This window comes from Chiloscyllium punctatum, chromosome 10 (assembly GCF_047496795.1).
Source record: "Chiloscyllium punctatum isolate Juve2018m chromosome 10, sChiPun1.3, whole genome shotgun sequence".
NCBI classification, from domain to species: domain Eukaryota; kingdom Metazoa; phylum Chordata; class Chondrichthyes; order Orectolobiformes; family Hemiscylliidae; genus Chiloscyllium; species Chiloscyllium punctatum.
Window position 1 is genome coordinate 81,967,155 of NC_092748.1, and position 22,787 is coordinate 81,989,941.

The 22,787-nt window shown below is 39.4% G+C and overlaps 1 protein-coding gene across 1 annotated transcript in view; it reads right to left on the reverse strand.

Annotated features, from left to right (window-relative positions):
• The window catches only part of nckap5l (NCK-associated protein 5-like), a 753,060-nt gene that overhangs the window by 656,645 nt on the left and 73,628 nt on the right, over positions 1-22,787 (reverse strand). The window contains exon 2 of the mRNA XM_072579642.1: positions 10,611-10,730. The gene's annotated coding sequence lies outside the window, so the exon portion shown is untranslated. The remainder of the gene's footprint in view (positions 1-10,610; positions 10,731-22,787) is intronic.

The following is a 22,787-nucleotide window of genomic DNA, read 5'->3' on the forward strand; positions in this document are numbered from 1 at the left end:
CCAATTTCAAGGAACTTTGCACCTGAGCCCCTTGGTCTCTCTGTTCGACAAAACTTCCCAGGGCCCTACCAATAACTGTGTAAACCTGTCTTGGTTTATCTTACCAAAGTGTAACACCTCGCATTTATCAAAATTCATCTTCACTCTTTGACCTACTGGCCCAGCTAATCAAGGTGTACTCTTAGATAACCTGCTTCACTGTCCACAGTATCATGAATTTTCATGTTATCTATAAACTTACTAACTTACTAAATTCTCATCCAAATTGTTTATGTAAATGACAAAACAACAGTGGACCCTGCACCAATCCTTCCAGATCACTGCTGGTCACAGGATTCCAGGCTGAGAAAGAACCCTCTACCATTCTCTGTCTCTTGCTGTCAAGCCAATTTTGCATCCAATTAGCTAGCTCTTCCTGGATCCCATGTAATCTAACTTTACTAACCAGTCTACCATGTGGAACCTTGTCAAAGGGCTATCTAAATTCCATGTAGACAACGTCTACCAATTTGCTTTCATCTATCCTCTTGGTTATGTCCTCAAAAACATAATCAAGTTAGTGAGACATGAATTCTCATTCACAGACTCATGCTATCCCTAATCAGTCCTTCCCTCTCCAAATGCGTGTAAATCCTGTCTCTCAGAATTCCCTCCAACAACTCCAAGGATCCACATACTTTTGGTAATGTGGCGACCAGAACTGTCCGCAGTACTCCAAATGTGGCCAAACCAATGTCATATACAACTGTAACATGACCTGCAGACTCTTGTACTCAATATCCCGTCCAATGAAGGAAAGCATGTCGTATGCCTTCTTGACCACTCTATCGGCCTGCATTTGCTACCTTCAGGATAAAATGGACCTGAACTTCCAGGCCACTCTGTACATCAGTTTTCCCCAGGGCTTTTCCATTTACCATATAGTTTGCTCTTGAATTGGATCTTCCAAAATGCATCACCTCACATTTACCTGGATTGAAATCCATATGCCATTTCTCCACCCAACTCTCCAATCTATCTATATTCTGCTGCATTCCCTGACAGTTCCCTTCACTATCTGCTACTCCACCAATCTTAGTGTCATCTACAAACTTGCTAATCAGACCACCTATACCTTCCTCCAGATCATTTATTTATATTGCAAGCAACAGTAGTCCAGCACAGATCCTTGGTCACAGTTGTCCATTTTGAGAAACTCCCTACTTCTACTACCACTACTACTTTCTGTCTCCTGGTCCAGCCAGTTCTCTATCCATCGAGCAAGTACACCCTGGACCCTATGCAACTTCACTTTCTCCAACAGCCTACCATGGGGAACCTTATCAAATGCCTTACTGAAATCCATGTATATGACATTTACAGCCCTTCCCTCATCAATCAACTTTGTCAGTTTCTCATGAATTCTATTAAGTTAGTAAAACATGACCTTCCCTGCACAAAACCATGCTGTCTACCACTGATCAGCTCATTTTCTTCCAAATGCAAACAGATCCTATCTCTCAATATCTTCTCCAGCAGCTTCCCTACCACTGATGTCAGGCTGACCAGTTTATAATTACCTGGATTATCCCTGCAACCCTTGCTAAACAAAGGGACAACATTTGCAATTCTCCAGTCCTCCAGGATTTCACCAGTGTTCAAGGATGCTACAAAGATTTCTATTAAAGCCGCAGCTATTTCCTCTCTCGCTTCCCTCAATAACCTGGGATAGATCCCATCCGGACCTGGGGACTTGTCCACCTTAATGCCTTTTAGAATACCCAACATTTCCTCCCTCCTTATGCCACCTTGATCTAGAATAATCAAATATCTATCCCTAACCTCAACATCCGTCATGTCCTTCTCCTCCATGAAAACCGATGCAAAGTACTCATTAAGAATCTCACCCATTTTCTCTGATTCCACAGATAATTTTCCTCCGTTGTCCTTGAGTGAGTCAACCCTTTCTCTCGTTACCCTCTTGCTCCTTATATTCAAATAAAAGGCTTTGGGATTTTCCTTAACCTTGTTTGCTAAAAATATTTCATGACCCCTTTTAGACCTCTTAAAGAAAATTTTCTTGAACGCGCTTAGTTTCAGTAATGGCCATGAAACTACAGTGAATTGTTGTAAAAACCCATCTGGTTCACCAACGTTCTTTAGGGAAATTTGCTCTCCTTACCCAGTCTGGCATACATATGAATCATTCCATATGGTTCATTTTTAACTGCAATCTGAAATGGTCCAGCAAGCCACTGACTTTAAGGGCAATCAAGGATAGGCAAAAATGCAACCACACAAATGATGCCCTTGAATCATGGAAGAGATAAAGTTGATGGCATGGCAAAAGTCTGTATTGTCCAAACAATCTTAATTCACCCAAATATTTAATGCTGTTTATCAGACATTTAAATGGCAGCTGTAATAAGCCCAGTCTTTAGTGCATAACACAACTAATATGTAATCAAGGTGAAGTAGAAAAATATTGCCTGGTAATCATTTAAGACAAGCACCTATGATCAAAGTTTTACTTCAAAATAGCTATAGCATTATGCAATCATGCATACCTGTTCAATGAAGTCAGTCACTTCAAGCTTCCATTTTCTACCAAGTCATTAAACCTGAACTGACAGCTTACAAACACATTACTTGCCAGGAGATAAAGAAAGCAATTTGGAACGCACAAAAAAAATACACTGACATGTTATTAAATGAAGAATGGATTGCCATGTCAGCAAGAAAGCATCAAAGCCAGAGAAACAAAGGTAATTACATGTAATTAATGTCAAAAAATTTAGGGTCAACTTTAATTATATGTTACTTAGGTGACAGAAGAACATTTGGTCTGCTCTCAACCAGTGTAGCTACCCTCTTCACAAACTCGCCTCTTCACCATGCACGCTCAGTGACTAAACGTGTTTAAGTATTCCTATAGAACTCACCCAAAACAAAATGAAAATAATAGTAATAATTTGCTTAAACTAATTCTATATCACATAGAAAAACAGCTCCATCCCCATAATGTAAGGCGTCGGCTATTGTGTCAGTCACTCAGTTACTAAGGAGGGGGCATTATTCCCAGCAGTCCCCTCACTATCCTGCATGCCCAAAAATCTTTTACATTTCAGAGCAAGACACAATTATGCAGAAGCTGTACTCAAAAGACCCCAAAATTGAAGAGATTCATTACATCAGACCAGGGACTGCCATCCCAAATTTAGCAGACAGGTCATTGACAAAGATGGACGCACTGAGCCTATGAGTGTGCTCACTACCCACTGATCCAGTTGAGGAATTTGTTGAGGCCAAAAACTCTATGATGTGATCTCAAGATTCATCCAGAGACAGCACATTGATGCATATTCAGATGGAAGGAGCAAATCCAGATGCTGAATGTGTCATTAATTCTGAGTTCCATGAAGATTAGGCACCGCTCTGAATCTACAGCTATAAAGAAATGAAGGATTATGAGGACAGACAGAAAGGTAGAGGTAAGGGCATAATCAGTTCATCCATGAAGTTATGGGATATGCTTGCAGAGCCAAAGACCTACTCCTGCTCCTATTTCTTATGCTCTTTCAAATATTCCAGGGAGAGCACCAGCACAAGGGCACTGACATCATGACAATAGCACACATATTGAGTGGCCAGACGATAGTGTCTCTTGGAAGCTGAGACCAGAAACATCATGGAAAACATGCTGGTGGTTTCCCAGAAGTTGCAGTACAGGACACCTCAGAAAACCTGATCCAAGGACTCAACAGAAATTTTCTAAGAAGCGTGATGGGAAATTCCCTCGACTGTTGGGACCTTCCAAAAGTGCCTTAACTCTGAGTAGGTTCAGAGACTTGAGAATTCCAACTTGCACACCTGGGTAGCTTTCCAAAGAAACACTGGGACATTTAAATTTACTTACCAAAGTATGGCAGCTGGTACCAATAAAAGAAGGGATATAATTTCTATTCTGCTGAAGATCTAGTGATCTGAAAAAGCAAGTTGCATTTCAGGTTTGCTATGCAGTTGTGGAGAAGATGGAATCTGAGGTATGAGCCAGAAGTAAGAAGTTACAGCATGACAGAGAAAATTAGCACAGTGTAGCAATCTGGTGGTGGTTACAATAGCTTGGAAGAATTAGACCTTTGAGCAGTATTTTGAAAATTGGGCTTGAGGATTGTCAGGACCACAGATCAGAATGTCAAAGTTATTTGAACATATTGCACTTTTAATCCCAACATATGCTTTTTAAAAAAGGGTTGCTAAAGTCAAAAGCTGACTGTGAATTCAGTGATCGGTTGAGTTCTGTGTGGACTCATGAAAGGTCATACTGTACAAAGTCAGGGGAATTTCAAAGAGAAAGACTAAAATGGAAAAGATAATCAGAGGCTGATTACCTACCTTTCTGTTCACAAAATGCCATCTCCTGCAGACAAGTTTGTGTTTCACTCTTCCCGCGAAACACAAACAAACGGGATTTAAAAATGACTGGAACTTTAGACTGCATATGATCATGCTCTGACATACTAATAGGCTGTGAAGTTCACAACTTGAAAACTGTCATTAAACATCCTTGCACTGCAGGTTAAGAAAGGTTAAACAAATTCCCAACTAGCTATCTTTGAAAGGAAGCAGAACCAAAAAAAAAATCAATCAAACCTATTTTATGAAACCAAGAATCTCAAAATCGATTGATCAATTCCAACAGCAATGTTCCAATTAAAACAGCCACAACATTCTACAGTCACTCTTCAGAACAACTCAGAGACTGATCCATGTATCTTTTTAACTTTCTTTAGGGATCACTTTTGATTTCTAATCTGGGAGTATGCATGTCATATTATTAACGTTATTCTTTTGCATGTTTAAGAACTAGAAAACGCACCCTTTGCTAACTTAACAAAGTCTAAATTGGCACCTCTTAAATCACCAATTCATTTGGTCTGGGAGGAAGGTATCACAAGGGAAGGGATCCATGTTAAATTACCTTGCTGCAACTAACCAAGGGGGTGGGTAAATGAAGAAGGGGAGACACTTCATTCCCACTCTCCGAGGAACTAGACGATTTGGGATATCCCAAATGGAAATGTCAGAAAATTGGAAGACCTCACCAAAAAACTGGTCATAACAAAGAAGGATATAAACTGAACACTATGGAAGTTAGGGGGTCTGTATTTTTCTTATGTTTAAATGTGATTCTGCTCTGCTGTCGGTGTCTCAGAGAATGTTTAAAATTGATCTCTTTTTAGCCTCCCTGAGCAAAAGCTGACTCTTTGCAACCTCTACGCCATAGTTGTCGCCGAAATGAGTTTTTGAACACATATTTCTGCCATCACTAAGATTGTACATTTGCATCTCTGCAGCATCTTCTAACTTCAGTCTCTCTTCACCTAAGAGCTAAAACTGTTAGCCATGCTTTTGCTACCTCAAAAATGAACTATTCCAATTCTCTGTTGACTGCTTTCCCACATTCAACCTGCTGTGAACTTGAGGTCATTCAAATAAATCACTACTGCTGATTTTCTAATTTATAGCCAGTCCCATTCACCGATCATGCCTACGAATGCTAACTTACATTAGCTCCCAGTCAAGCAGCAACCTAATTTTAAACTTTGTCTTCATTTTCAAATCCTTCCTTGTCCTTTTTTTTTTAAAATTTATTCACCCATGGGATGAGAGTGTCGTTGGCTAGGCAGCATTTAATGCCCATTCCTAATTGCGCAGCAATCAATTAAGTGTCAACCACATTGCTGTGGGTCTGGAGTCACATATACTTAGATTACTTACAGTGTGGAAACAGGCCCTTCGGCCCAACAAGTCCACACCGACCCGCCAAAGCGTATACCACCCAGACCCATACTCCTACAGATACCCCTTCACCTAACACTACGGACAATTTAGCATGGTCAATTCACCTAACCTGCACATTTTTGGATTGTGGGAGGAAACTGGAGCACCCGGAGGAAACCCACGCAGACACGGGGAGAATGTGCAAACTCCACACAGAGAATCGCCTGAAGCGGGAATTGAACCCGGGTCTCTGGCGGTGTGAGGTAGCAGTGCTAACCACTGAGCCACCATGCCGCCCACCCCCACCAAGGTAAGAGTGGCAGCTCCCTTCCTGAAAGGACATTAGTGAACCAAATGGGTTTTACCCGACAATCGATAATGGATTTATGGTCACCACTAGATTCTTAATTACAGATGTTTATTGAATTCAAATTCCACCATCTGCCGTGCACCTTTATATGCACCTCCTCTGCCCCACAACCCTTGAAGATATCTGCAATCATTTTACATTTTGGGTAGCTGTATATTCAGCTACCTAGGCTCTAAGCTCTGGAATTCACTCCCTTCCTCTCTCTTTGAGACATTGCATAAATCCTATCTCTTTGACTAAGCCTTTGATCATTTGTTTGAATATCTCCTATTTGGCGAGGTGTCATATTTTGTTTAATACCTCTTTGGAGGGCCTTAGGTCTTATTTGTCAGAACATCTCTGGGTGCTCCAGGTTTCCTCCCACAGTCCAAAGATGTGTAGGTTAGTTGAATTGGGCTGAAAATGTGTTGCTGGAAAAGCGCAGCAGGTCAGGCAGCACCCAAGGAGCAGGAGAATCGACGCCCCGAGCATGAGCCCCCACCCCCAGGGCTCCTGAAGATGGGCTCATGCCCAAAACGTCGACCCTCCCGCTCCCCGGATACCGCCCGACCCGCTGCGCCCCCTCCCCCAGCAACACATCTTCAGCTCTTGAAATGCAGGACAACTAAATGCATCAAAGTTTACCTACATAGGTATAAATAAGAGACAGATTGCTTAGCAACATCTTGACTGACACCAACTAGAAGTTTGGTTGCATGCTTTTTTTTAGTAAAACTGCAAGTTTAAAACTGGAATTCAAGAGCAACATTTTAAAACATGGGTCTTGAAATGCAGAAGAAAGTGAGGACTGCAGATGCTGGAGATCAGAGCTCAAAATGTGTTGCTGGAAAAGCGCAGCAGGTCAGGCAGCATCCAAGGAGCAGGAGAATCGACGCTTAGCTTATTTTGTCAAGATTTTTAAGTATCATAAACAGTTCAAAAAATCAACTTCCATTCCTAAAACTATCACAGAAATAAGCTTGGCGTATTCAATCTCCCCTATAAGACAACTCTATATTCTGGAAACCACTCCCTCTAAGATAAAGAGACACGTGCTTAGGTACGGAGATCAAAATTATATATAGTGCTCTAGGTGTGCTCTTAATAAGCCCTTATACAATTGTGCTAAGAGTGCTTCACTTTTTTACTGCATTCGATTTGTAGTAATAGTGGCATATCATTTGCTTTCTTAATTGCTTGCTGTCTTTACATGTTACTTTGGTGTGATTGGTTTAACAACATCCATCATTATTTTCTAATCTCATGCCAACTCCCTAAATTCTAGAATTTTTTTTGTCAAGTTTCTCTGCTTCATTTTCCTTCTTTTAGTTGCTCCTTCAAACCCTGCTTTTTGACCAACTTCTGTCCATATATCTCCAGTGGATTGGTGTCAAGTTTGAAACCACCCATGTAGGATGCTTTGGGAAATTTTATCATATTAAAAGCACCCTATAAAATCAAGTTATTGTTTCTCTCAAAAATTTGTTTGTGATTTTTTATTTTCCTGGTCAAAATGGATCATTTCACATTCCACCTTATATTCCATCTGCCAGGGTCTTATCCATTCACTTAACTTGTGTAAATCCTTTCACAGTCTCTTTGCACCTCTTCACATCTTACTTTTCCACTTAACTGTGTATTGTCAGTTAATTCAGCTGCCTCTAAGGTATTGCGCGAATTGTAAATAGAGGATACTGGAGCTCTGATCTTTGCAATACCAATCCAGTATAGTCTACCAATAAGAAAATGAATCATTTATTCTCACAATTCCTTTTCTGCATGATCCTTCAAATCTTACTAATTTATAACACCAATCCCATGCACCTTCTTCTTGAACATGTACCTCTCCCATATGTGCCTTTTTGAATGCTTTGTAAAAACACAGACACTGTCTTTTTGCCCCTTACCCATCTGACTAGTTATAATCTCAAATAACTGAAGAAGTTCAAGTACTTTTGTGCAGACTGCAAGATATTTGATTAATGATTTTAAGTAATGGATGAATTAGCTCCTGTTCATGTGGATAGACATGTTGCAACAGATAGGTTAGGAAGGACCACAGCTCAGGTATATAACTGGGACAAGTGATGCCTAGTGGTATTATTGCTAGGCTATTAATCCAGATTCCAAGGTAATGTTCAGGGAATCTGGGTTTGAATCCCACCATGGCAGATGGTGGAATTTAATTTCAATAATAATTTGGAATTAAGAGTCCAATGATGACAATGAAACTATTATTGCTTGTCAGGAAAATCAAATCTGGTTCACTAATATCCTTTAAGGAAGGAAATCTGCTGTCTTTACTTGGTCTGGCCTACATGTGACTCCAGACCCACAGCAATGTGATTGCTCTTAACCGCCCTCCTGACAATTAGGGACAGGCAATGAATGCTGGCTTGGCCAGTGTTGCCCATATCTCATAGATGAATAAAGAAAAGCATTTGATGCCTAGAATTTATTTGTATCATAGGATTGATGGCAGAGGAAGGTGGGTTGGGTATTATGAAACAAAAAAAATCTCAATTGCGCTGCAAGTCTAAAAATTGACCATTAACATCAGAATGATAATCATAATTTTTTAAAAAATCTATTTAAGCCTTATCCTAAAACTGAACCTTATAGAAAGTCACATGTTTAAATGCTCAGTTAATTATTGTCAGTTTGATTAGTAAGAACAAAGATGCTTTATTGATCACGATCTTGGTTTAGTTATGACACTGATACTCCACCTCCTTTCGAATTTGATGTTGTCATACCCTGGGAAAACTTACTCTGCAGCTTCACACACGATGAACATTCTCATTTGAATATTGTACCCGAGCCAATGTCTCAGTAATCAGAATTTTAGGATGTGCTCCACCTTCGCAAATTGGGAGAGGCTAGAGAATGGAAAAATCCTGGTTGAACTGTAGACTTCAGCTGGTGATTGGTAATACAGAGACAAGGGAGTTACTTGAAGTGGAGCATCAGTAAGTTTTAAAACCAGAAGATCGATGAAGATTAAATTGGACTGACTGAAACATGGCACACAACATTCCTCCAAAAGATTTAACACAAAATTAGCTGTGAACTTAACAAAGTAAAATGATTAGCTGAACTTTTATCTGAATGCAGAAGTTATACCAAAAAATTATGCTTGAAAAAAGGTGCAGAATTGAGATGTGAGTTAGAACAAGTCCTTTCTATTCCTCAGAACTGGAAATCCACATGGTTAACAATTTAAATATTAATCACTTCTTTATGCTTTATCCAGTAAAAGCTTAATGATACAAATACCTATGAATGGGAAGATTAAATAAATTACAACAAAAATAACACTTTCTATGTTATAGTGAAGTTATTGACCTTCCAACTCAAAGTCTTGTCCAACTTTTTCTTAAAGCAACCCATTCAGACACTACCACTGCACCTCAAGAGCCCCTCAATATATTTTATTTAATAGCCCACCACCAAATCACCCTTTTGACAAACTAATTAATTAATAATTCACCGGGGCAGTTGGAGAACAACAAATTAAAACTAACAAGTGGCACTTGAACTGGGGTCTCCTAGCTCAAGGTAAGGAGACTACCAGTGCACATCAAGAGCCTCAATGTGTAATACTCTCTTAATTAGCAATCCTAGATTGATTAAATATTCTCTAACCAATCTGTTCAGAGACATTATCACGCATCACTGGAGAACATGGGACTTGAACCTTACTTTCGCAGCTCAGAGGTAGAGTCACAACCATTGTTCCGCATTAACCTCAATATACAATAGTAAGTAGATGTACAAACTCTCATCCCTGGTAGCAGTTTAGAATACCTTCCATGTAAACCATCTCTCAGCTTGAAAGAGAAATAGGGCAAATGAATCATTTTCTGGATTAGTGGTGCTGGAAGAGCACAGCAGTTCAGGCAGCATCCAACGAGCAGCGAAATCGACGTTTCTGGCAAAAGCCCTTCATCAGGAATAATTCCTGAATTATTCCTTATGAAGGGCTTTTGCCCGAAATGTCGATTTCGCTGCTCGTTGGATGCTGCCTGAACTGCTGTGCTCTTCCAGCACCACTAATCCAGAATTTGGTTTCCAGCATCCGCAGCTATTGTTTTTACCAAATGAATCATTTCACCAGTGTCATAAACACCTATAGGTTGTATGGAATAATTAATCGACTTCCTGTTATCTTCATTAAAAACAATTCAGAATAATTTCAATGACTACATTAAAGTTTTTGTAGGACTTTAAATTAGCTGGACAAAACGAAACAATAATGATAATGATCAGAACCTATCCAAAGAGAAATTAAAACTCAAAAGCAAAATATTAGAAGTAATTGCCATTGCCCGCAGTCACTCACAAGTCAAAATATGAAGTTCTTAATTCGTTTACGATGGATGTAACTCAAAGATTTAGAACAGTGCTTTTTCAATATTTTAAAATGTAGTATATTTGCAACAACAGTGACATTAATGTGCTTTATAGTTATGTTTAAAATGGAATTTTAGTTACTCACCAGAATACTGCTGCAATGAGACGGATGCTTTCACACTTTCTTACTTTCTTCTTGTACACTTCTGGAAATGGATTAGTTCATTTACTTTCTTATCAGCCTTCTGCATTCTCTATTCTGTTGCTGAAGTAATCAGGAAAGTCACATTAAAATCGTTGAATTATTATTCATTCACAAGATTTGCTTCATCTGAAAATTATTAAAATGTTCTCTCTACCAACTAAGGTACATCTCTCTAAAGAACTGATTTATTGATGGTTTAGTGGACTGCTGGTGGCCATTTTGGATGCCAGAAATAGGAAAGGAAATATAACTACACTGAATGTAATCTGAATGTTGATATAGTTCTGTTTTATCTTTGCCACGGCCTTTGTTTTCCTTGTAGGTTGCGAAATTAATAGATAAATGAACTCAGTATGGAACCAATCAGACATCTGTCGAGTTAAAAAAAAGTTTGTTGCACCAATCGTACCTACTATCAAACTCGTCACTTCCAGTAACTGGGGCAATCACTTATTTACAGCTGGTGAATGCTAAAGTACAAAGTGTAATTTTCCAGCTGTACCTTTTAGAAGTATTCATAGTACATCAGTAAATTACCACTTTTGGAATTTGATCTTCTGTACTACATCACTTCTGAAAACATTATTGGCATACCTGTAACAATGTATTGGGTGGGGAACATTACAATCATAAACTCAGGCACAGTGACACTACCACTGGGTCCACATTATCCCACAGTAAAACAATATTTAACAGGTGAAATTCTTTTCTCACTGTTTCAACACAACAGAAATTTCATCCTCTTGCTAATTAAAAATGAAAAAAAAAACCAAATTTACCAAAATTTTAATAAAATATTTTTAGAATTTGCGAAAAGAGCACAAATATATTGTATGATGCAAAATATTTGGCAGTAAAATTGGAATTTATCAACACGTGACAATGTTCCTGGATTTGAGATACATACTTATGTACAAAAGTTGTTAAGGGTTCAAAAGAATTTCTGTAACTTCGCATCATTCATTCATTTACTATTTGTTGCAATAAATGCACCAAATGTGAAAAGGTAACAGAGCAAACAGCAAAATGATTTGTCAATATGAATAAAAGTAAGGTGGAGAGTAAATAGATCATTCTATGGGTTGGGCTCATTATTACCATTTGTATGACTTCCGATTTACATCTTCTAACTATGCCTGCAGCATTTGACACAACTGGTTAATCATCTATTGCTGGAACATGACTATGAGCAATACCATATACAATCTATACGTCTCTGATTTTTTTATTCAAACCTGCTTTATGATTCAGCATGATTCATTATAATAACCGATAGTTATCCCTTAAAATATTAATGATTCAAAAAGCAGGAACATAATTTAAAATTAGGAAAATATTTTGAATATATTTCTTTAAAATGAGGAAGTACTTTTTGTAAATTATAAATCAAAGAAAATTTTCAGGATTAGAAGCTCCACAAACACAAACAATGTGCTAATATGTGCACTTCAAACCTGACCACAAGTTATCAAGGCAAGATTTGTTTCCGCCAGTAGTCTGTCCGATTAATGCTCTATATAATTCCTAGACTGATCCAAGGCCTCGTTTATATATTTACTAATACTAATCAGAGATTATTAGCATAAATTAATATGGGCACAAAATGAGAATTCACAAATCTCATTGCCTCCCCTTGCATCAAGTGTAACTTAGAAAGAAATAAAATAGACATACATGTTTCCAGTTTGAGCTGACACTGTTTGTACTGTTTTACTTTGAAGCATGCAGCCTGAAAGGACCACACTGAGACACTATTCCACAATGAGCTGAATTTGTCATTAACAACTTTGAGGGCCTCAGATTTGATTGGGGATAGTCAATATGGTTTTGTGAAGGGTAGGACATGCCTAACTAACCTTACTGAGTTCTTCAAGAAAGTGACAAAACAGGTAGATTAAGGTAAAGCAGTTGATGTGGTGTATATGGACTTCAGTAAGGCATTTGATAAGGTTCCACACAGCAGGCTATCGCACAAAATACAGAGTTTTGGGTTGAAGGTGATTTAGCAGTTTGGATCAGAAATTGGCTAGCTGAAAGAAGACAGAGGGTGGTGGTTGATGGGACATGTTCATCCTGGAGCTCAGTTACCAGTGGTGTGCCGCAAGGACCTGTTTAGGGGCCACTGCTATTTGTCATTTTTATAAATGATCTGGATGTGGGCATAGAAGGTTGGGTTAGGATATTTGTGGATGATACCAGAGTAGGCTGAGTTATGGATAGTGCCAAAGGATGGTGTGGGTTACAGAGGGACATAGATAAGATGCAGAGCTGGGCTGAAAAGTGGCAAATGAAGCGTAATGTGGAAAAGTGTGAGGTAGTTCACTTCGGAATAAGTAACAGAAATGCAGAGTACTGGGCTAATGGTAAAATTCTTGGCAGTGTAGACGAACAGAGAGATCTCAGTGTTCAGGTGCATAAATCCCTGAAAGTTGCCACTTAGGGTTGTTAATATGGGGTTTTCGCGTTTATTGGTGGGGTGATTGAGTTTCAGATGTCATGTTTCAGCTGTACAAGATACTGGGAAGGCTGCACCTGGAGTATTGCATACAGTTCTGGTCATTGCATTATAGGAAAGATGTGGAAGCTTTGGAAAGGGTTCAGAGGAGATTTACAAGGATGTTGCCTGGTATGGGGGAAAGCTTTTAGGAGGAAAGGCTGAGGGAACTGAGGCTGCTTTCGTTGGAGAGAAGAAGGTTGAGAGGCGGCTTATTCGAGATGTTTAAGATAATCAGAGGTTAGATAGCATCGACAGTGAGAGTCTTTTTTCCTTGGATGGTGAAGGCTAACATGAAGGGACACAGCTTTAAATTGAGGGGTGATAGATTTAGGACAGGTATCGGGGTAGTTTCCTTAGAGAGTAGGAGGGGCATGGAATGGCCTGCCTGCAATAGTACTAGACTCGCCAAAGTTAAGGGCATTTAAATGGGCATTGGACGTACATATGGATAGTAATGGAATGGTTTAGGTTAGATGGGCATCAGACTATTTTCACAGGTCAGCGCAACATTGAGGGCCTAAGGGCCTGTATTGCGCTGTAACATTCTATGTTCTATGTTCTAATTGCCCTTGAGAAGGTGTTCTTGAACTGCCTTACTGAACAGTAACAATCTAGGTATGATACGGACACCCACATTACTGTTCAAAAGGGAGTTCCAGGACTTTGATCCAGAGACACTGAAGGAGCGGCAATATATTTCCAGTCAGGATGGGGAGAGACTTGGAGGAAAACTTTACATGGAAGTGTTCTCATGTATAAACTGCCCTTTTCCTTAAAGGTGTTTGAGGTCCTGGTTGGGGAAGGAGGAGCCTTGGTAAATATCTGTATAGCACCTTTTAGATGGTATACATTGCTGCCACTATGCCTCAGTGGTGCGGGGCATGAATGTTTAGATTGGTGAATAGAGTGCCAATCAAACGAGTTGTATTGATCTAGATGATGCCAAGATTCTTGAGTATTATTGAAGCTGCAGTCATCCAGTTAAGTCAAAACTACTCCAGCACACTCCTGACTTATGTCCTGACTTACACAAACCTACAGGGCATGAGTTACTCATTGCAGAATGCCCAAATTCTATCTGCCTCTGCTGTCACAGTGTTTATGGTCAGTAGTAAACCCCAGGACATTGATAGTGGGGAATTCAGTGCTGCAGGTACCCTTGCACCTCAAGGAGAGATAGTTTGGTTCTGTTGTGACTAAGTCTTGAGGGCTGGATACATTTCTTTCTTCGCACTTTGAAGTTGGTACAACAAAGTTCGATTTTTATGAAGATAGTCATTGGTCGTACAGAATTTGAGTATTGCTGAGAAAAATATATTTTTTGGAAGCTCTTTGTTTTGCTGTATTGAGAATATTTCTCATGAAATCAAATTCAAAGGAAAAACCAACATTTATACCATAACCGGGGACTGCTGATTAGCGAAATAAATGGCAAGTGGACTCCGATTGGTGAGAGGGGTGTGTAATGGAGTGACAGCCCATTAATACTGGTTAACAGTTAACAGCTAGGTTTTGTTTAAAGTTTAAATCAAGCAGTTTAATGCTGATTAATCAGGATATTGGCCTAAGAAATGAACTAGTGAATGGCTGTCATCTGTTGTTTTTCAGCTGAAACAGGCACAACCTGTGTGCAATTCTTTCTTTCTGCAGAAAACAGGTATTAAAAATGTAACTTCCAGTACACTCAAATATGACATACTGTGAGGCCAACTAACAATTCTAAATTGATTGTCAGCATAATTCCTCATATATTCAAGATTATTTGGCAAATGTAATCGAATTTCCAAATTTCATCCATTATGAAAGTGAGTTGTGCATGTGCGGACAGCTTGGGTATGGACAGTACCTTGCTCATTGCAAACAACAAAAGGATATATCATTTGATAGAAGGTTTTGGATATATGGTCTATACACCTGGCATCATACCAACACTGTACCACATTAATGAGTTCTAATGAAGAGTCAATTAACTCAAAATGTTAACTCTGCTTTCTTCCCACAGATACTGCCAGACTTGCTGAGTTTCACCAGCCATTTCCGTTTTTGTTACTGTACCACACTACTTATTTCTGAGATGGGCTTGATGGCAGGATCCTGTTAGTGGTGCACACTCCTTGTGTTGCTACTGCATAGTAGCAGTGAAATAACTGACTTAACCTATTGCTCAAATATCTGAGATCTTTTAGCCTTCAGCCTGGAATAGACAAAGTGTTCTTTAGGACCAAGAGTGACAGCTATAAGGCCTTCAAGGAGTTTGTGTGACATAGAGTGAGAAATAATTTGACAAAGGAAGCCATTATTCGACAGGATGGCTTTGATATGCCCTACTTCAGCATCAGGTTTGCGTAGTGAACACATGCCTTGGGATAAATCTGTGAGATTCGCATGATTTGGAGATGCCGGTGTTGGACTGGGGTGTACAAAGTTAAAAATCACAACACCAGGTTATAGTCCAACAGGTTTAATTGGAAGCACATTAGCTTTCGGAGTGACGCTCCTTCATCAGGTGGGCGGCACGGTGGCACAGTGGTTAGCACTGCTGCCTCACAGCGCCAGAGACCTGGGTTCAATTCCTAGCCTCAGGCGACTGACTGTGTGGAGTTTGCACATTCTCCCCGTGTCTGCGTGGGTTTCCTCCGGGTGCTCCGGTTTCCTCCCACAGTCCAAAAATGTGCAGGTTACGTGAATTGGCCGTGCTAAATTGCCCATAGTGTTATCTGCAAGGTAAATGTAGGGGAATGGGTGTGGGTGGGTGCGCTTCGGCGGGTCGGTGTGGACTTGTTGGGCCGAAGGGCCTGTTTCCACACTGTAAGTAATCTAAAAAAAACCTGATGAAGGAGCGTCGCTCCGAAAGCTACTGTGCTTCCAATTAAACCTGTTGGACTATAACCTGGTGTTGTGTGATTTTTAACTTAGAGCACATGGAATTGTAGAAAGCCTAATGTGTACACTAACCAGTGAAGACAGGTTTATACAGACATTCAGTGAAAATCCCTGGCCAATTTCTCAATGAGAACATTGAATACAGGGAGGTCATTTGACTGTTTCATTTCAAATGTTTTTCAGTTCAGTATGTGCTAGAACATAAATAAAAGTATGAAGAAATCAGCCAGCTAGTTCTCAGATAGCAAGTAAAGAGTTTGTTGCATTATTTTTTTCAAATCACCATTTAAAGTATAAACATCACATTAAAGTTAAAACCTATCCTGAATCTCACAATCATTACATATGTTACAATCAAGTAAATGCAACAACTAGAAGATGGGGAAGGTGGAATTGGGAAAAAAAGTAAGAATTTCATGGTTCTGATATTTTTATAATTGTCCGAAACGACAGTATAGGTGCAATAGATTTGACAGCGCTCTCTGTGTTTACTGCAACAAATTGTTTGTTCTTATAGAGGCAGTCTCTTTACAAGTGTACTAGATTAGTGGTGCTGGAAGAGCACAGCAGTTCAGGCAGCATCTAACGAGCAGCGAAATCGACGTTTCGGACAAAAGCCCTTCATATTCCTGATGAAGGGCTTTTGTCCGAAACGTCGATTTTGCTGCTTGTTGGATGCTGCCTGAACTACTGCGCTCTTCCAGCACCTCTAATCCAGTATTTGGTTTTCAGCATCTGCAGTCATTGTTTTTACCCTCTTTACAAGTGTAATCAACCTGCTCCTGAATGGGTGCTATGGCACTTGAAGTTGCTTTGTTTTTTAAATTTTCTCCCATTGTGATGCATTTCAAATTGCACAAATTAACAAAGCCTTTGAGGGAGATTTTTTTTATTCCATTCTGTTTGCTTTTTTGATTTTATTGCCATTCTGTGACAAACAAACAAACTTATGTTAGTTTTTCCCATGTTGAGCATCGATCATGGCTACTGGTACACATTGGAAGGAATCCATACTAAATGAAGGAGATTTGATCATCTATTATTAAGGCAATCAAGATGCCATTGAAACAGAAGGGAAGTCTTCAATGCCTATCTTGTATAATGGCTTTTCCTTTGTCTCTGGCAGTTTCTACAGAAGAAATGGTTGCTGCTCCTTGTTCTTGAGCTTTTCCCATACTATAAACAATGGTATGTGTAAAATTCCACAGGTGAACTGCTCAGACATATGTACTGTTAATTCATATCAAAGTTTTTTAGAAACTTGGCCTCTCCTGTAGGTGAGATATTGGTATTTTCTGGCCAACATCTCTGTCTCAGGCTTGCTGCAGTGCCCCAGTGAAGCTCATTGCAAGCTGGAAGAGCAGCACCTCATTTTCTACTTGGGAACTCTGCAGCCTTCTGGACTCAATATCGAGTCCATACCGACTCAATATCTGCTCCATATAGCTACTAATAGTCCCCATTAGCAGCTATTCATTCTCCTAAACTGCTCTTTATACACTCCTTTGTCTGTCTAACTGTTTTTCTCTCTCTTTGGTTTCTATCTCCACCTATCATTTACTCCTCCCACCCTAACGTCTGCATAAACACCATCCTTTTTCGAGCTACCATCATTTCTGAAGAAAGGTCACTGGACCCAAAATGTTAACTCTGCTTTCTCTCCACAGATACTGCTAAACCGGCTGAGATGTTCTAGCAGCTTTTGTTTATGTTTCAGAGTTCCAGCAACCATCGATCTTTCAGTTTTTTTTGTTTAGATATTGAATTAGTTAATAGAATTAAAGATTAATAGTTCATATATTACAACTAAATGGCAATTCTTTCTTCTTGAAGATGGCTATTAGATGGCACTTGTGTGGTACTAATAGTCGAAATCTGAATATAATACAGGTCTGGCTGCAAATGAGCAAAGATTGCATGAAGAGTTGAAAATGATGCTGACCATTGTGTAACCATTATAGAACATCCCTCCTTCTGAAATTAAACAAAGGACTGGAATGCTGGAAATCTGAAGCAAAACCAGAAATAGCTGGAGAAACTCAGCAGGTCTGGCAGCACCGGTGGAGAGAAAAGAGTTAATGTTTCGAGTCCAGTGATCCTCCTTCAGAATTGAAGTTTTGGGTTCTGAAGAAGGGTCACTGGACTCAAAACATTAAACCTGTTTTCTATCCACAGACACAACCTGACCTACTGAGTTTCTCCAGCTATTTCTGTTTTTAATCCTTATTTCTGATCTTATGATAGAAGGAAGATCGTTGATGAAGCAGTTAAATATGTTTGGGCCCTGAGGAACTCCAGCAGTCATGCACTGAGAATGAGATGACTGACCACATTATTGATACAATATAAGATGGAGAAGGTGAAAATAAGATGGAGAAGGTGGAATTGATATTTTTTTAATTGTCGGGAGCTACAGTGTAATTGCAGTAAAGTTGACAGTGCTGTCTGTGTTCATTGCAATAAGTCATTCGTTCTTATGGAGACAGTCCCTTTTCAAGCGTAATCAACCTGTTCCCAGAGTGGGTGCTATGGCAATTGAAGTTTGTTTAGTTTTTAAACTCTCTACCGCTGTAATGCATTTCAACTTGTGACAGAGATAGAGTCTAAGCTTAACAATACTTTTGAGAGATAATGTGCCTGTGGGAATAACTTGCCCCTTCCAAACGAACTGTAGGATATGTGAATTCCAATTGGCACTCGCTTATATGCAGTAATTAATGAAGAAGGAGCAAATAGAGGTTAGCATGGCAAGGAGAAATTCGAAAATAAGCAAGGGAAGATACAGCCAACAGCTGACCACAATGGCAGGTAGAATTTGATGAGGGTTTCAGCAACATATAAACAGAGATGGGAACGAGGTCTGGCAGATACACAACTAGAAATAGGTGGCATTAACAGTGGTGTGAATTTATGGTTGTAATCTTATCTCAGGGTCTAGTTTAGTTGCAGAAACTGCAAGTAGAGGGATGGGGATGACAGCTGAGGAACAGAATTTGCAGCTGACACTGAAAACAGCGGCTAAGACACGATTGCAAACTTGAAGCAACTGTAGATTAAGGCCTCACTTCTCAAAAAATAAATAAATAAAACTACACAGTTATCTAACTCTTTCCCATTTGAATCTTTCATCTTTTTGATTATTCTGAAATATGAAACAGTTTTACTTCATTTACAGCATGACTATAAAATCAGGAGCTGGCACAAATACACTTTGCCAGTTCACAATCTAAATTCAGATTATAATAATTGTTGTTTGACGGAGATACTGCAGTGATATATGGAATTATACCCAACAAAGAGACTCGTGCCTTTAGGTGAGGTGAGGAGCAGCAAAGGTACCACTGTCCAAGGCAAAACCAACTTTGGAACTTAAAGCCTACATAAACATACCTGCACCCTTCTTGTAGAATGTGATTCAGATGAATGCATGCAATAGTGGTTTCAAAACCAGTTTCTTCACATTCCACTCACCCATGGGTCTGGGAACATTTATTTTTGGTACAGGCTAGGACATGATGCAATACGGTTTGCACAGACATGCCAAATCTTGAGGTTCAGTAAATCAGTACACTAAAGATTAGGCCTTATATTAGCGATTTTAACAAGTGAATTTAGTGTATCCTAAGTTTCTTAAAGGGCACATGTATTTATGATGTCTGACTTTTACCCCAGATTATTCGACTTTACCTCAAGGTTGTGAAAGAAAAATCATACAATAGTTTTCTGTTTCCTTTCTGAGTGATTCTATAAATGCTTATCCCTCTTGAGTTATATTCCTTTCAGTTTTGATTCATGGAGGAAACACTTTTTTTTCTAACAGACAGGTTCATGTCAGTTCCTTGCTTTACACTTCACTTAAAGTTAAGATCCATTGACAAAGTTGTGACTATGGTTTGGTTAAATTGGGATGGTTAGAGAAAAAGAACTTATCTTTTGCATGAATCTGAATACTTGTAAACTACAAATATGGAAGTGAATTTCTACTTCACTAACTGTGAGTTAATTTATTTGTCAGCTGGCTTTATTCAATATATTTTTTTCAAGATCTGATTGTACTACAACTAAAACACAATTCAAGTTCCAATAAAAAATTATTTGCAATATTGCTGCTAAAGATGGCCCAGAAACTGGTATAGACTTGGATTAATAACATCTTGAGCATAATCCAGATGTGCATAGCATAATTCCTGTTATGTGGAATACATTGTGATCATCAGACTGGAAGGCAACAGAAGACTTGGAATACACTAAAATCAGTAAAGGTTATAACTTGGATCTGTTGTAAACCTAACAATCACTTGTGCTGACTATTACTGGTCTTTCAATTCTTTAAGTTCCAAACAACATGCAAGAACATACGCAGTAGGATCAAATGTAAAACATACAGCTCATCACATCTGCATTGTTATTCACTAAGATCAAAAGCTGAACCTTTGCAGCAATATGTCTGTCCTGTCTCCATGTCCCTCAATCCCTTTGAGGTACATCATTCCAAAGATTCACACTCCTGGAACTGAAAAGGTTTTGTTGCGTTCTTAAATATTGAACCACATTTTCTGAGATTATAACCTCTGGTTGTAGACTTTCCAGCCAGGGGAATAGATTCTCTGCAGCCACTCTGTAAAGCTGTTAAGAAAACATATCTGTTTATGAACCATGAGAAAAAGGAATATAGAGCTGTGTGGCCAGAGTGTTTATTGTGTAATTCTTTTGGAACTGGAATTCAAAAGAACTGTGGATTATCTGCCATTTTCTGAAAAAGCATGTAATATTGGGTGAAGTGTTCAGTAAAGCTTTTAACAGAAATAAGATATGGATTTTATGGTCCTAGCTCTCAAACCTGTGATGTTCATTGCCTAGCAACAACCTTGCTAGGTTGTTGAGTGTTTGCAAAGACGAACAAAGAGACCTTGTAGTGCAGGTTCATAGCTACTTGAAAGTAGAGTTGCAGCTAGATAGGATAGTGAAGAAGGCGTTTGGTATGCTTTCCTTTGTTGGTCAGAGAATTGAGTACAGGAGTTGAGAGGTCATGTTGCGGCTGTACAGGACATTGGTTAGGCCTCTGTTGGAATATTGCGTGCAATTGTGTTCTCCTTCCTATTGGAAGGATGTTATGAAACTTGAAAGGGTTTAGAAAAGATTTACAAGCAGGGTTGGAGGGTTTGAGCTGTAGGAAGAGGCTGAATAGGCTGGAGCTGTTTTTCCTGGAGCATTGGAGGCTGAAGGGTGATCTTATAGAGGTTTATAAAATCATGAGGGGCATGGATAGTGTAAAAAGATAAGGTCTTTTCCTTGGGGTGGGGGAGTCCATAGCTAGAGGCCGTAGGTCTAGGGTGAGAGGGGAAAAATTTAAAAGGGATCTAAGAGGCAACTTTTTCATGCAGAGGGTGTGCATGTATGGAATGAGCTGCCACAGGAAGTGGAGGAGGCTGGTTTAATTGCAGCATTTAAAAGACATCTGGATGCAAATATGAATAGAAAGGGTTTAGAGGAATATGGCCAAGTGCTAGAAAATGGGACTAAATTAGTTTAGGATATCTGGTCATCATGGACTGAAGAGTCTGTTTCCGTGCTGTACATCTCTATGACTCTATGACCTGGAAGTCACAGTTATAGAGTCATAGAGATGTACAGCACGGAAACATACCCTTCAGTCCAACCCGTCCATGCCGACCAGATATCGCAACCCAATCTAGTCCCACCTGCCAGTACCCAGCCCATGTCCCTCCAAACCCTTCCTATTCATATACCCATCCAGATGCCTTTTAAATGTTGCAATTGTACCAGCCTCCACCACTTCCTCTGGCAGCTCATTGCATACACGTACCACCCTCTGCGTGAAAAAGTTGCCCCTTAGGTCTCTTTTATATCTTTCCCCTCTCACCCTAAACCTATGCCCTCTAGTTCTGGACTCCCTGACCCCAGGGAAAAGATTTTGTCTATTTATCCTATCCATGCCCCTCATAATTTTGTAAATCTCTATAAGGTCACCCCTCAGCCTCCGATGCTCCAGGTTGTCAGAAATACTTTCAAGGAAAAAAAGCTCTCTCTCTTTCTGTTGGTGAGAGACAAAGTAAAACCAACTGAAAGATCTGAAACCTAATAATATTTCAAATATCAGAGTTCGTAACCGTTGCCTATCTGAATCTGAAATCCGGTCTGCAGATCTTGCATTATTCTGCTGCTGTCGCATTCTGATCTCATCGACAGGAAATCGAAGAACCGCAAGAAGTCAATTATTGTATGTTCTGAGTTTGTAATGATGACCTACAGGCATTTTGTTCCCCTTTTGTCTTTCTTCTATCAAACCAATATTCTCTTTGTATAGCAGTGGTGTCATATCTGTGTGCAATTCTGTGATCTTCTGATCAAGGAGATCCAGTTTAATTCTAAATAATGGCTTAGTTATTAATATATTTCCCACTTGTTTGAAGAATAAGTCTTGCATATAATAAATGAGTTATTTTTAAAAAGTTTATTCAAAAAGCCCGGTGGACATTTCTTTTATTCTGGAAAAGGTCATTGAGTACCACTTATTATCACCCTCATCATGACCTAATTGCACCTTATTAATATGCAGCTTCCCATTCTTTCACCCACTGGATACAAACTAAATGTGAGGAGTTCCTGACATAAAAACCGGAGCAGTTACTTGGCAATTCCAGCTCACCACTTGCTCCTTTCAGATCGCCAGCTAGCACCAGCTTCTCTGAACACACTTCATGGATAGTGACCAT